General features: G+C 34.2%; 1 long non-coding RNA gene across 1 annotated transcript; it reads left to right on the top strand.

The window, feature by feature from the left end:
- Positions 1-5,498: 5,498 nt before the first annotated feature.
- LOC125673466 (uncharacterized) lies at positions 5,499-7,412 on the top strand. The gene is made up of 4 exons (XR_007369544.2): positions 5,499-5,657; positions 6,059-6,212; positions 6,544-6,588; positions 7,275-7,412. It is a non-coding gene; the product is annotated as an uncharacterized LOC125673466 (long non-coding RNA).
- Positions 7,413-17,009: the final 9,597 nt, after the last annotated feature.

Genomic DNA, 17,009 nt, shown 5'->3' with positions numbered 1-17,009 from the left:
TATTAGTTTTACTAACAATGGGTGTTATATTGTACTAAAATAATAGAAACTATTATCAACAGTCGCAAGATGGTAACTAAATCGCTGTAAAATTGTAAAAATGACGTCACAAATCTGGCTAGATTGTGATTTGAATCGCAGCCAAGTGTTTTTACGTCACAATACACTGTGCTTAAGGCACTATTTACATTTTCGTCTGAGAGTGCTAAAAAGTCAGCTGAAATGTATTTTTAAAAAAAAGGGGGGGGGGTTACACACTATATTCATTGCACACACTATTCATCCACATAGGCATTAATTCAGCAAATATCATTAAAATAGAAACTGTCAAAACACGGACAGAAATCAATTTCGTCTTAGCTCATGATTAATAGAAAAGTCAATTGAAAAGAAAACCTAACCCGTAGAAAGGATAAAGGAATAAATCAATTTCAGGAAAAACCACTACAATGCTAACAACTTAGTAAAGTTTAGTCCAATTTCAAATTGATGTTATACAAGAGGATGACAGGTCCGGTTAACCCATCGCATAGGGAATTAGAAATAATAATTCATAAATGATCAAGAGAAAAAAGGGTTTTAACCATCCGAAATCTTCATCTTGAAGCTTTTCAGGTAAGGGAGAAATATGTTTACGTGTCACACCACTAGTATATCTACTGCTCGGATTTACGCGATTCTTTTCCGGAATTCCCCAACTTTAAGACTACTTTTTATTTCGCTGAGCATGGCGAATTTCAGCGTTATCAACCATAACAAAACTATATATATATATATATATATATATATATATATATATATATATATGTGTGTGTGTGTGTGTATCTTCCAAAATATGTCCGTCAAATTTTTTTTATTACTTTTGATTGTGGAGGAACAAAAAAAAACGATTAAAACGGGGGGGGGGGGGGGGTACTTTATTGTGTTTTAGAGATGAATATCGTATCCATTCTTTTTAAAATTTCTTATTCAAAAAGCTATATATATAGGCCTATATACACTGTAGTTAAAAAAACCGTTTTAAATGTTCTAATATTCAAAATGATTTACATTTATATTTTTGACTACAGAGACCATAAAAACTAATAAGCACCTTATCTATTTACACTGCGTTGATGAAAATTTTAACAATGATAAAATATATTAGTAATAATAATAATAATGCTTTATGAAAAGAAGGTAGCCCTATTAGTACAAGGCATTATTCTTCCCCGGGGCCTTCTGAAGTACAAACAATATAGGCCTTCACATAGCGATACGTACAACCAAAGATAAACATATAAAGATAGATTCCGTGATTATATGCATTACAAAATTGTATTTACGACAAGTATGGATGCCATATTCATGGTATAGTATAGGTACATGTACATGTAATATACGAGGGGGGTAAATGATGGGGGGGGGGGGGGGGGGGACAACCATATACTTTCAAATACATACACATGTACTCAGAACATGTATTTAAAAATAACGACGGCGAATTATAAATGTTTGCATATTTCTTCTATAAACAGAGACAGTCTGATTAAAATTAAACCTCTCACTTAGCTCGATATACGGACATTCGCTGCGTGGGAGCGACGGTCCGTATATCGAGCGAAGTGAGAGGTTTGATTTTAATCAGACTGAGTAAGAGACGATGATAATTCTATATCTAATGGTACTTCATTAGATACATCTACGCCTGAGTATTGAAGAGCGTTTTTGAAACAAAATTGTTCGATGTTTTGGTAATCAAAGACTATAATTTAATTCGGGACGCATGGAATAGGAATCATGAGTTTGAAAAAAAAAATCCCGTAGATTTTCAGAGCTCATACCATTAAAAGTTTTGTTTTTGTTTTTTACAATAGAATACACGTAATTACTTCACATTTAGCCATCTTTAGTCTAACTTTTCAAACAAGGATTTCGATGGCAATGGTCATGATTGATTTAAATACACATTAGTTTTAGATAGATTTCTGTAATGTTATTGAAAAGAATTTTTGATGTGTGTATCAACAAATTCTTTAAAATTATCCAAAGGATTTTAATTAACAAGGTATATCAAACTATTTTTTCTGTATAGGAATTGAGAAAACGTCATCAGACACAGGTTAAAGACGTAACGTTAAATCTTGCACTCGCAAAACATGCCAACTTTGGTACTTCATATCACAAAAAATATACGTAATACATGGATATAATTACTATACATAGAAAGTACACACCCTATATAGTATTAGGGCATAAAATTATCAACTTCTGAAAATAGGCCAAAATTGACCCTTAGTGTACCTTCTCCTTACCGAACAAACATGACAAAATAAACAAAAGTTTCTCAGGAGCTTGAATCCCTCAGCTGATATAATAATGGGGAGAGAAATTTTAAGTGATAATTATGAAGAACTTCAGAGATTTTTAAAATGAAGTAAAATTGTTGTTTATTTATTTATTAGATAAGACACACACCTTTTTATTACACATCTGATATAGGACAGCAACTGTTTTGTTTTCTTAGAAGATAGGACATAGGAATTTTAAAAAATGGAAATATGGAATGCACCGGTCCCAACCCTCCAATGAATATTGACCGGTCATGCATGAAACACACAGATTATATCTTCATTTATGTTTAAAAAAGTATCATAATGTAGAAATGGGATGCTTGTACAGAGCGCAAATTCATAAATAACACATAAAGAATGTTATTTCACAATGGTCCTTTTCGTTGATTTTTCGACGTATGGAAGTCCATTTGGGTCATAAATGAAATGTTTTATTTTATAGAGACATGTTTTATCAATGGGTAGGTTTGCTTTCACTGATTTACTTACGTGTATAAACACTGCATTTTTTTTTTTGGTTATTACTGCATTTCAATATGCATTTGAACTATATCATTTATTGTCATCTTATTAAGACATATTTACCCTGGTCATAGGTGATGCGGAATCGTTATTACTGCTAGATGATAACATTAGGCCTTAGCAAAAAGGTCATTCGCAGGATTTATGGCAGATAAGTCGTCAAAGTGCATTAAGACCTACACACCACACTGTCTCCGTGACACAGCAGCCATAGGTGATTGATGTCGGTTTCCAAGTTGAAGCGAGGTGTCTTAGTCAACAGAAGCGTTCATTGAGCTCATGTTTACCGACAATAACAAATCCAAATCAAAACTACCCCTTACCTTCTTGCACTTCCACATCCTCTGTGATGTCAGTCTTTCCAGAGATTCATCTGCGTCCTCTGTCCTGTCTATAAATGATTTGCCTACACCTGACGACTGCCACCCTGTTCTTCGTGTTTCTCCACCTCAGTCTTCTATTAACTCCGTAATGTCCTCAGACTTTCTTTCAAAGTCGGTCTTCAACAACTGCGTCTTCAACTTTCAAAAGTGAAAGCTCATCACAACTGAATGTGTAACGTTGCGCATCCCCACCCCCTTTCGCAGTACGTTGAACTTATTATTTTTTTTCAAAATTAGACATAGAAAGAATTTTCCATTATATACTCCTGAGTTAACGTATATGTCTTGCTTTTTAGCGTCTTAATAAACAATTCTTCATTTGGTGGGACTTTGTTTTGTGTATTCATCATTTTCTAATATGACGTTTTGCCCATTATGTTCCACTAAATAGAATAAATATTTTAACATTAAAACAAAGATATTTACTGTCAATCTAAAATAATTATTTTTTTGTATCAAAAGTTTCTAAATCCTCTTGCATGGTACTCTGATTGGGTGTGGATTTAGTTGAAATTAGAGAACATCTAGGCAAGAAGGGGGTACATGACCATCAGCTCATAGCACCAGCATGTATGGATCACATGTAATTTATGGTCATAAGCTACTAAGTGTATAATTATAAAATACATGCACTTGTATAAAAGAGAAATTTATGATTTTTCATTAGTCAGTCATAACCAGACTTTGATTGATGTTACCCCCCCCCTCCCCCGATTTTGATCCAAACACACATTTCGTTTTTATTTCTGTTAAAATATTGAAACAAAAAACCCTCAAATTATGGTAATAAATTTTATTATTATGATAATACAATAATGTAATATGTGTTTGCTAACACATTGTGTTTTATTTTCATGAAATAAAAAAATGTTTTTATAAACATAGAAAAATCTTGGAGAATGGCCTCCTCACCAGCGTTAATTAATGCTCAGTCCGATTACAACCACCAGACTGATTAAGGTCGGGCCAGGACAGATTGCCAGGTATATTCAGCTCTTAATGCATGTAAACAATTGGGTGTTATATACTTGGTTTATATATCATGAAATATACATATTTTCTTTCATGAAACGACAAATTTTGGCATCCAAATCACGGTTAATTATTCGTGAATTTTTCATAACATGACAAAACAGCAAATGTTATTTTTTTTTTCTAGTCGGCCTATGTGGTTACATCAATTTACTTGTCTATGCTGAATGCACAGGGGCAGATCCAGGAATTGCGTTTACGGGGGGGGGGGGGGGGGCGCCACTTTATGAGGCAGGGGGTCTGAGGGCCGCCTTGAGGTCCCCAAGGGGTTCAGGGGGCGTAGCCCCGGAAGCTCCTGGATTTTATAGGGCTTGAAATATGTCTCCTATTTAGTCATTTGTACTATTTTCTATCATTTTTAATAAGGAATGAAATAAAATTTTTAAGGGGTTTTGGAAAAACTTAAATTCTCTTAATAAAGTAATTCAAGAAATCAAAAGATTTTGTCATTTATTTCTCAGGTAGTGGAAGAAATTATTCCTTCTTTTATCGTTTAGTACATTTTTTCTGAACAAGACACTGCGATTTACCTTAAATCACTGATGCATGATCGTTTGGGTCATCCTGCAACAGAAGTTGTCACATATTTACAGTGATTTTCTTTTGCTGTTCAGGAATTGTAACTGGTTATGATCAACAGAGTCTTGTTATCGCATATGTGATAATATGAGCTCCCCACCTTGTTATTGCATGAGCGATACTAACATCAGAATTACACAATATACCGTCAAACGTGGCCACTGGAATGATTGACTTTCTGCGAAAAAATTGAACTAATGAATGAACTTTATCAATGCATTCTTTATTATCTAATTCGTCTTTTCTCCCTTTCTTTCCTCTGATCTCCAATATATTCCCCAGGACTGGTGATACTTTTAACTAATACTTGGTTGAACAATAAGGCCTGTGGAACTCTTGTTATGTTTTTCTATTGATTAGTTCATTCAATTTCAACGTATCGTTTTTTTGCTGTTTAAATAATATTAGTATATCTGTTTATTGCAATATGTTTCACATCCACTATAATAATCGTGCTAAACTTTTGAAATGCATTAGCTGATGACTATATATTACACATATCTAAATATATTTTGATATAATGTAACTAATGTAACATGTTGTGGGATATATCTCTAAATAAATTGAGAACCAATGTCCATCCCTGTATCTTTCTCTGAATAATACATGTAGTTCAATACTTGTAGACACTGTATCAATGGTTTCGGTTTTCTCATATCATAGTCAATGTTTATATTGAATATCTTCATATGATAGCTACAAGCACCACGTGTTGTACTGAAATTTCTATTTATATAGTTGTATATGCAATATTTGTCTGCGAGAACAGTTGTCTTGCTACAATTTACATCGGAAACTGAATTTCGAGGTATGATTTTAATGTTTCTAATATACTGTAAATTTAACAATTTAAAGTCTCACTGGCTGAATATTGTGACATAAAATATATTTTTCTACATTTAAGATATTGTAAAATGTCTCTCTCTCTCTCTCTCTCTCTCTCTCTCTCTCTCTCTCTCTCTCTCTCTCTCTCTCCTATCATGTATTAATCATCAAAATTTGTTAATTTTGTGGCAAGACTCGTCTATAAGTATTATCATAACGAAGGTAAAATGTTAAATTCAAAGTAAAATACTTCTTATCTTTAAATCTCGTATTGCAACTTTACATCTTGGTGTGTTAATGCTCTTAGTTTTTTCGTGTGTGTGTGCTGTGAACGAGTAAGGAGATGATATACACTGTAAAGATAAACCAACATGATGTTTTTAGGATGAAGACGGTACTTTATCTGTGCTTGGTGCTGTTCACGTATCTTCTGTTTTGTGAAGAAAGCGAAGGCAAAGCAATGAAGAAACGTTGGCGGTGTTCTTGTGGATCGGGAGGTTGTGGTTGCACGTACCGATGGGGAAAAAAGAGAAATTTGGTAACGTTGATATACACGACTAAAGCTCAGACTAAAACAAGTAATAGGACTGCGTAATGTATTATAACTGTTACTGTGTGTAAAGTCATCAAATCTGAACACATACGTTCCCGTAGTAATTTTTTAATGACCTCTGACTTTTTACTTAAAAACCAAAAATAATGCGTTTAGAGGGATTTACTTGTACCTTTGTTATCCTCATATCTCTATCTGATCAAATGCTAAATCAACGCAAGTAGAAAACCAATTTAGTTTGAAATATGTCATATCAATGCAAACACATGCTGGATCTCTGAAGTGAAATATAATACGTTGACTTCTGAAATTATAGGAAGAAATGGAAAGCAACTTTCCCCAACCGGAAGACGAAGAAAAGGTAAATAAACTGTATAGAAACAAAGAATGGGTAAATAAACTGTATAGAAACATAACACGGGTAAATAAACTGTATACAAACAAATTTAAGGTAAATAAACTGTGTATAAATAAAAGCACAGGTAAATAAACTGTATAGAAACAAAACACTGGTAAATAAACGGTATAGAAACAAAACACGGGTAAATAAACTGTATAGAAACAAAGCACGGGTAAATAAACTGTATAGAAACAAAGCATGGGTAAATAAACTGTATATAAACAAAGCATAGGTACATAAACTGTATATAAACAAAGCACGGGTAAATAAACTATAGAAACAAAGCACAGGTAAATAAACTGTATATAAACATAACACGGGTAAATAAACTGTATATAACCAAAACACTGGTAAATAAACTGTATAGAAACAAAACACGGGTAAATAAACTGTATATAAACAAAACACGGGTAAATAAACTGTATAAAAACAAAGCACGGGTAAATAAACTGTATATAAACAAAACACTGGTAAATAAACTGTATATAAACAAAACACTGCTAAATAAACTGTATAGAAACAAAACATTGGTAAATAAACTGTATAGAAACAAAGCACGAGTAAATAAACTGTATAGAAATTGTTGGGATTACACGAGAAGTGTGTGTATATTTAGAATTGATAAATATTCATTATTTTTTCTACAGCGGGATGATCAGCTTGACGATGCAATGCTGAGTGAACAACTTTAAGTAGATGAGCCACACCAAAGTTAAACGCCTCATCTAGTCTATCTCTGTTCTTCTCTGCAAATTCTTAAATAAAACATCTCAATGCAATGTGAACCCATTGGTTTGTTATAAGGTACATCTATTCTAAATGATATATGGTTATTGAACTTACATAATAGATATCGGCCGGATTGATTGGTTATATCGTTTGAACCCCCCCCCCCCCCCCCCCCCCCAAGTTTTTCACTCATACAGAGACGTCACTATTGCCGATGAAAGGCTGCAAAATTCAGGCCTTTGCTCGACACTTGAGGCCTTTGAACAGGAGGGATTTATTGTACCACACCTGCTGTGACACAGGGCCTCGGTTCTGAAGGATCTCCTAATTTAATCGCCTCTTACGACAAGCAATGGGTACAGAGGATCTAACCTGGATCTCCACGGGAGGTTTTGAAAATACGGATGCATATTTAATATAGGATTAAACATTCTTTTTGAAGAATTTATCGATGTGTAAACTCCAGACATTTTACTCACAAACTGAATAAAAGTGCGAAGCACTTTTATGTTAAGTTTGTGAGTAAAATGTCCGGAGTTTACACATCGATAAATTTTTCAAAAAGAATGTTTGATTCTTATAATTCCATTTGATTCACTTTATTAACAATTGCAAAAATGTGAATAGTTTCCCCGCATTATGTTATTTGTTTTCAGGTGTGTATGAATACATCGCGTTTTCGGATTTATTGATGTATAAACTCTTGTTCAGCTTTATTTTTGTCCAATCAAAACAATTGTAATAAATAACATTGGAATTATTTGCTGTTATAAAATTTAGAAATTCATTTCAAAATTAAGGATGATCTCCCTCACGCTTAGCTCTTATCCTTAGACGAATTTGACTCCACTTTTTTGGCACACTGTTTTTGCCTATAATAGCTCTAAAACTTCATTGTTATTTCGGATTACAAATATTTCGGTTGAGCATCACTGAAGAGATATTATTTGTCGAAATGCACATCTGGTGCATCAAAATTGGTACCGTATAAGTTTTACATTGATGATGTCTGAAATATATGTAATCAATTATACAGTCAGAATACCAAAAAAATGTCTTCAATACACGTATTCTACAGTATATGTAGATAATTGCAAGTTTCTAAAGCGACCAAGTCAAATTCAAACAATTGCTGGGATTGTCCACGAGTTGTTGAAAGAACTAGCATGATTTGAAAATATCAAAAGATACCAATATATTATTTAAAATTATCACAACCCATAATGCTACACCCCTACAATATGGGGGAAATAACATTTTGAATTTAACTAACAATATCTGTCGAAACTCTACAGCTGTTGGTTGATTGTATGTTGTGTAACGGCCCACTCGAGAATATTTCACTCATATGGAGACGTCATCATTGCCGATGAAGGGCTACAAAATTTAGGCCTATGCATGGGAAGCTCTCATACTAAATAGTGGAACCGATAAAATACTTCTTTGTGGCACGCCCATTTTTAGTTCGAAATTGTCTGAAAATGTAGATTCTAAGCAAACATTAAAATGTCTATTACTTAAAACAATTTTTGATGAAGGTAAGTAAATGCCCTTTAAGGCCTATATTATGAAGATCTTTTAAAATACTATATTTCCATGTGGTATCGTATGATTTTTCTAAATCAAAAAATACAAAGACGACATGCTCTTTGTTAACAAAGGCATCTCGGATATAGGTTTCAAGTCTTACCAACTGGTCGATTGTGCTTCGCTTTTTCCTGAAACTACATTGCATTTCAGTTGGAATGTCATTAGTTTCGAGAAACCATACTGAGCGTTCATTGATCATCCGTTCCATGGTTTTACATACACAGCTGGTGAAGGATATTAATCGATGATTATTAGGATCTGAGTGATCCTTCCCGTGTTTTGAGATAGGAATAATTGTAGACTGTGACCAGGAAGATTACCACTTTCCCAGGTTATGTTAAAGATTTGCAGAAGATATTCTTTGGTAGGTTTAGGAAGATGTTTTATGATTTGATAACGGATTTTATCCGGGCCTACAGCTATATCATGACCCTTTTCTGTAGATTTTTGCAATTCATCGTACATTGCAAATAAATGGTTCGTTATAACACTCATTGTTTTCAGATGTAAAATCTAAAGTTTTCTGTTCTTTATTTTTGTTCGAAGTAAAATTTGGGCTCTTTTGACGAGTTTTTAGAACTAGTATTATCTATACTGTTAGATATATCTTTCTTATATGTGATTATTTGGTTTCCTATCTTCAGATGTTGATATTTTATTACCGGAAACTTTTCCTTTTATTCCCTTATCGCATACCAAATTTTATAGGAGTATGCGACTTTAGACTGGAAACCAATGTTTTCCAGGTTTTTATTTTTATTCATATTTATTGTGCTACGAGCTTTTGCTCGATATATTCGAAAATTATTCAAATTTAAAGAAGTAGAAGATCTATTGAATAGTCTTTGTGCTTTTCTGCGAGTTTTGATTGCTTCATTGCAGTCTTCTCTACATCATGGTTTTTGATTTTAGTAGAATTTCAGGAGTTTTAGGTATACATTTATTTGCTATTTGTAATAACGTTTCCGTAAATTGTTTAATGGGGGCATGGGCGGTTTTCAAACTTTTCAGCTGTGATATCTTACAGACATAGAGCTCGAAACATGGCCTATCAGCTTTGTCGATTTTCCAGTGTTTAACACGATTGTTTTCTGGAAGATTATTTATTAACTATAATAGGGAAATGATCGCTTCCGCACAGATCATCAAGTACAGACCAGTATGAATCCAAAATTAAAATTCATTGTTGGATGATTTATAGATTTTTATGTCTCACCGGGAATATCCTCCTTTATTAGTCCCTTCGTCGGTAGGGGACTTTACGTTTGCACTCCGTCCGTCCGTCTGTCTGTCCGTCAGTTTAGTTTTCCTCATTTTCTCTGTTCTTGCAGATATTCATTTGATATTTGGTATGTTGCTTTGCTATAACAAGTTACAGATTAAGTTCGAATTTCGTCTCGGTCCGTTGATTTTCTACTTAATTATGGCCCGTGGACTTGGCAAAATAGCATGGATTAGCAGTTTTCCAGACTTTTTCCCTTGTGCTTGCAGATATCCATTTGATATTTAGTACATTACTTTGCCATAGCAAGTTACTGATCAAGTTTGAATTTGGTCTCTGTCTGTTGATTTTTCATTTAGTTATGGTCCTTGGATTTAGAAAAATAGCATGGATTATCAGTTTTCCAGACTTTTGTTTTTGTTTTGCTTGCAAATATTCATTTGATATTTAGTGCATGGGTTTTCCCATGACAAAGTTACAGATCAAGTTTAAATTTAGTCTCGGTCCGTTGATTTTTCACTAAGTTATGACCCTTGGACTTAGAAAAATAGGTTGAATTATCAGTTTTCCAGACTTTTTTAAAAGTGTGCTTGCAGATATTCATTTGATATTTGGCACATTGCTTTGCCATAACAAGTTAAAGAACAAGTTCGAATTTCGTCTAGCTCTGTTGATTTTTCGTTAAGTTATGGCCCTTGGACTTACAAAAATAGCATGAATTGTTAGTCTACATGTACATCCAAGTTTCTTATTTCTGTAGATAAGAATACAACACTCATCAAAACTTCTAGCATAGTAATACAATAACGTAGCTAAATTATTCGTGATCATGCACCTATATTTCACAGTTTATTGATTTAGTTAAAGACCTAAACCTAATTATGAATTTGTCTTTTTTCCTGGTCTAGTCTCCACTTGAATAGTAGTTGATTTCCAACCATTCCTATCCTGGTTTCCCAATTTTCCCTTTTACCATAACCTATATAATGGGCTTACAGTAATTTTTGCAACAGGTAGGGGACTATGTATTGCCATGCAATACTCTCAGAGTGCTTGTTCTTTTTTTTTGGAGAAAGACTCCAAACTCGTGACGAGGAGTGTGATGGAGTAAACTCCATTTCTTCCAAGACTCCAAATTTGTTGTGTATAATGACGGGATCTTTCACTCCCTTGGTCACCCGATCGTTATTTTTGATCTGTAACCTAGAATAAGACGTATTCAAAAAATTATGCTGTATGATAGTAGTGTGAAAGAGTACGGGATGTTTTGAGAATGTATATTAAAATGATTAATATGTATCTTCATTACTGTTACTGATGATTATAAAAAAAGAATAAATAATGATAGTAATAAAAACATCAAATAAAAAATAAATAAATCACAGCCCCCAAGTGGCAGGGCTGGAGAACAATAGGGGGTCAAAGTTTTACATACAAATGAACAGGGAATATCTTTAAAAATCTTCTCAAGAACCACTGCGCCAGAAAAATGTACATTTACATGATAGCTTCCTGAAATAGTCCAGATTCAAGTTTGTAAACAATCATGGCCCCCAGAGGTAGGTTGGGATCCGAGTGATTTTAGTAGAATTTGTCGAGGTTTAAGTATACATTTATTTTCTATTTGTAATAAAGTTTCAGTATTTTATTTAATGGGTTATGGGTGGTTTTTAAACTTTTCAGCTGTGATATCTTGCAGACATAGAACTCGGAACATGGCCTTGTCGATTTTCCAGTGTTTAACAGGATTGTTTTCTGAAAGATTATTTGCTTTAACTATAATAGGGAAATGATCGCTTCCGCACAGATCATCAAGCGCAGACCAGTTTGTGAATTTGTATGTCTTACCGGGGATATCCTCCTTTATTCTTTTTGGAGAAAACTCCGAACTCGTGACGAGGAGTGTGATGGAGTAAACTTCATTTCTTCCAAGACTCCAATATGTGTTATGTATAGCGACGGCATCTTTCACCCCCTTGGGAAACAGAACGCTATTTTTGATCTGTAACCTAAAATAAAACGTATTCAACCAATTTGTAGCATGGTAGTAGTGTGAAAGAGTGCGACATGGTGTGAGAATGTATAAAATGAATAATATGTATCTTAATTACTTTTACTGATGATTATGTGATTATGAAAAAAGAATTAAAAACAAATCACAGCCCCCAGGGGGTAGGGCAGAAACATCATAGGGGATCATAGTTTTACATACAAATGAATAGGGACTATCTTTAAAAATCTTCTTAAGAACCATTGGGCCAAAAATATTTACATTTACATCAAAAGCTTCCTGATAGTGCAGATTCAAGTTTGTAAAAATCATGGCCCCTGGGGGTAGGTTGGGGCCAAAATAGAGATCTAAGTATGACATTCGAAAATACAGGGAAACTCTTTAGAACATCTATTTGTGCGGTGACTCAGGTGGGCGATGAGGCCCATGGGCCACTTGTTTTCCAAAACACATTTGATGTCGGAACTCGAAAATGTTGGAACTATACAGAAAAAGATGCTTCACTCACATGTAATGTAAAACTTATACGGTACCAATTTTGATGCACCAGATGCGCATTTTGACAACTAATGTCTATTCAGTGATGTTCAACAGAAAGGTTTGAAATCCGAAATAACATTAAACTTGTAAGAGCTATTAGAGCTATGCATGTAATTAATTTTTATAGATGGTTAAAGACGATTAATTTCTGATTCAAAATTATTTGAAAATATTTTTTTCAGAATGTTACAAGAGAATAATCCTAATTCAAAAATATGAGTTATTAGAATAAATGTCTGATGTTTAGTATCGGAGAGCGACACAAACATAATGTACAGTACCATGTATTTCCTCTACCGTTGGTGGAAACTTACTTAGTTTGTTAGATGTTCTGGAGGCATTAAACAACCGATCACTTTTTATAGTATTGGTAAATGCAAGGTTGAACCGATGAACTGGACTCATTTTACGGATATTATCATGAATACCCCCTTCTTTTCAACGATTTTGGGGTTTGGGCAGAACTTCTTTTCTTGTTGACCAAGAATTTTTAAACAAATATGAAGACAGCTTTTCTCTGCCCTCCAGCGATGGGTGGGGGGAGTCCCCGCCCATCGTTCCACTTCCAAAAACGACGCGAAGTGTCTGAACCCATATCTTTTAAATATAGTGTGCTTCTTTACTCAAACGTTGCACCCAAAATTAACACAGAAAATGAGATCTTGCTGGTCGTACTAAAGATTAAAACCGCGACTGAATCGGAGACGAAATAACATATATCTCCCAAAGTTACATGTAAAGATATAGTGTGATAATTATAATCACTATGATGAAAAATAAGGTGGCAATAAACAATAGGCCACAATTATAGTGAAATGACAACGTGTAACATATATACAGCAGGATGGTTGTAGGGGAGGCGGTGGGTATCTTTTCTTATGATTCGCTTAAAACCAAAGAAACGTCTAACGAAATAATACCGATATTCCATACAGGCGGGAAAATGACACCATGATTTGTTTCTCTGCAGATTTTCATATGCAATCCTGTACAAACTGAAAGGTACCAAAATTCCATGTCCCATAAATGTATAGTTCCTTTTCTGATATGAAATATTTATTTTTATTAAAACGTAATAGGACTTGGCAGGAGCAAATTTTGTGTTCTGCAGGACATAAACATAGATACGCTGATTAAAATCAATAGAAAGCTATCGGCGATTGTGAAACACAATAAATGTGATCAAATTCACTGGGGTTATCTTTCTCGTATTATAGTGTGAACAAAAGAACGAATAACAAACGCAAATTCAAGTGAAACAAATACTGCAGAATCATATATGTCAAATAAAACATTTAAAGGGTTCAAGTCATGGAGTTGATAATAATTAAGATATTACTATAGTGCACCCATCAGTGAATACTGATCAATCTCATCTATCCTAAAGAATGGAAAATTGAGAGCCAGGGAAACATGAACCGCTGGGAACACTAGAGAAAGGACAAGGTATATGTATACCCTTATTGAGTAAGCATCCCCTGCTGACAAACCTGTCACGAGTCTTATATCTTGATTAGGTAAATTGTATAATCCGTAGTCAAATTTAATATGTAAAGAACGACCTAACAATTGGTACGAAATAGGTCAGGCGGTATTAGGTTGTATTTGCAAATACGATCATGATAATAACCTTAGACTTTGCGAAGAAAGCAAGCAGATGTAAACAAAGTTACTCGTGTTGCCATATAGATCCTATTGCATTATTTAATAAACGACAGCTATCATTGAAACAGTGATAGGATAAAATCGTTATCTTCCTTTGTTCAATTTGTCTTACAAAGACAGAATTTGGAGGGACATCTTGTTGAAACATCAAACACATGACAAGATGTGTCGTTTAATGGCAACCGTGAAAATTCTGAAATCAACCATGATATACCGCATGTACATGTAAAATGAGAGATCATACATGTATAAAGTGGGCAAAGTACCAGCTGTTTACTGTATCGTCTCGAAAAATGAGAGATGATTCAGATGAATATCAAATTTGATACTGACGATTCAATATTGTATGATACGTCCTACGTGCAAGGTGTTCCATAGAGCCAACTGCAATTTCAGCATACATTTGGTAAATCAATTTCAGTTCAACACATATTATTTTTAACTGTTTCAATTTATGTCAGCTTGTGGCATATTACCTGTACAACTTAGATGTAGCAGAATGTATGATTATAACATTGAAATAAGAAATAATTTGTTTTAATATATAACACGAAGTGAAAAAAAATCCCTGAATGATTTCAAAAGAATAAGTAAAGAGTGATACAAATCCTCCCATACACCGTACAGAATTAGTCTACAATGTATTACTGTAATGATAGGACAATTATTGATGTAGACTGGGTAGTTTTGAATGTCTATCATATTAGTCCAAATATAGGATGTAGTGCTGATTCTAATCTGTGTAGTACTGTTCTGATTATAGGACGAGTGTAGTTTTGCGTGTAGTCTTTGAAGTATATTGATCAATTGATAGGGCGGCTACAGTCTTGTATGTGACTTGTGTAGTATATTGATCAATTGATAGGGCGGCTACAGTCTTGTATGTGACTTGTGTATTATATTGATCAATTGATAGGGCGGCTACGGTCTTGTATGTGACTTGTGTAGTATATTGGTCTATTGATAGGACGGCTACAGTCTTGTATGTGATTTGTGTAGTATATTGATCAATTGATAGGGCGGCTACAGTCTTGTATGTGATTTGTGTAGTATATTGGTCTAATTATTCTAAGGGTATACCGGTAGTCGTGGATATTGCCTGTATTGGTCTAATGATACAGCAGTGTAATATGTGTGGTATAATAGTAGTCTGACAGGACTGATACAATCTTGCATGTAGTCTATGTAGATATCAATGTTTAGTACACGTGTATTAGTCTAGTCACAGGATGAATACAGTCGTGAATGTAGTAAACTATTGGTCTGTATGTGAAGGATGGGTACAGTCATGGATGTATTCCGTGTTACACTAGTACATTAGTCTAATCATAGGTAGGTTACAGTCTTGTATGTTGTCTGTGTAGATTGATTGAATATTGTTTAACGTTCCTCTTGAGAATATTTCACTGATATGGAAACGTCACCACTGCCGATGAAGGGCTGTAAAAATTAAGCCTATGCTCGGCGCTTGTGGCCTTTGTTGAGGAATGGATCTTTGTCGTGCCACACCTGCTGTGGCACGGGGCCTCGTTTTTTGCGGTCCCACCCGAAGGAGCGCCCCATTTAGTCGCGTGTTAAGAACGGGGAGACTAGTTTTACAGTATAAAACTATTTAATATTTAATATGAATTTTGACCTTTCACTTTTAGATCTCAAAATCAGTAGAAGTCTTTCTTATGTTATTATGTAGAGATCCATCACCTTAAGTGTCATTGGTCTTGTGAGGATGCGGGTTAGAATAGGTACTCAGTACCCCTTGCTTGTCGTAAGAGGCGACTACATGTATAAATGACTTTTAAGAATAAGGGTTTCTGTTTCTCAAAAAATAATCGTTCGTCTGTTTCTGTCCGTCATTCTGTCTGTCTTGATACACTTTCGTTCCTCAATATGTCCTTTTATTTAAAAAAATTGGTGTTGCTAAAACACAGAACGGAAAACGGAATAGAATTTAAGGATTAGAATGATTAATGTAGCTAAGATAGCACCAAAAATCGACAGAAAATACTTTATTATGATTAAAATCTAAATTGTGGGAATTTACAAGCGGTAAAACATAATAAATTGATTTTAGCGAAGCTAAACGTCTGTATAAGAATTTACAAAGCATTTTACAAGAATTTGGAAATGTCGGCATTGACATATTTGTTAGCGACACCTATCGGTAGAGCATGGAAAGAACACACGTACTCTATATGCCCCCCCCCCCCCCCCCCCCCATCCCCGGTGGCAAAACGTCATTAACGCACATTTACATGTACATTTACACATAATACCGTGTAATGTGTGTACCTACAACAGGGAGTATGTTATGCATATAACAACGACTATTCGTGCTCTTATAAGTCAGCAAGTTAAACATCTTGTGTTTGATATATTAGGCCTTTTTTAAGAAACAGAGCAATATTGGTAACAAAGACTGTGTGACTGCAGCTCTCCAAATCCTGAATAGGGAGGACTTCTAACAGTTTATTCTTTTTTAAACTAAAAACTTGTATCTTAACATTTAGATTAATAACGAGATGACCTTTTAATTCCATTCAAGCATAAATTTTCTGTTAGTCTTTTAGCTATTTCATATCTGTTAATTTCTCATACTATGGGTTGTAAACTTCACCCTAGCTTTCA

The sequence above is a fragment of the Ostrea edulis genome, chromosome 3, assembly GCF_947568905.1.
Source record: "Ostrea edulis chromosome 3, xbOstEdul1.1, whole genome shotgun sequence".
NCBI classification, from domain to species: Eukaryota; Metazoa; Mollusca; class Bivalvia; order Ostreida; family Ostreidae; genus Ostrea; species Ostrea edulis.
Note: the sequence above shows the minus strand (reverse complement) of the source record. Positions and strands in the feature narration are given on the sequence as shown.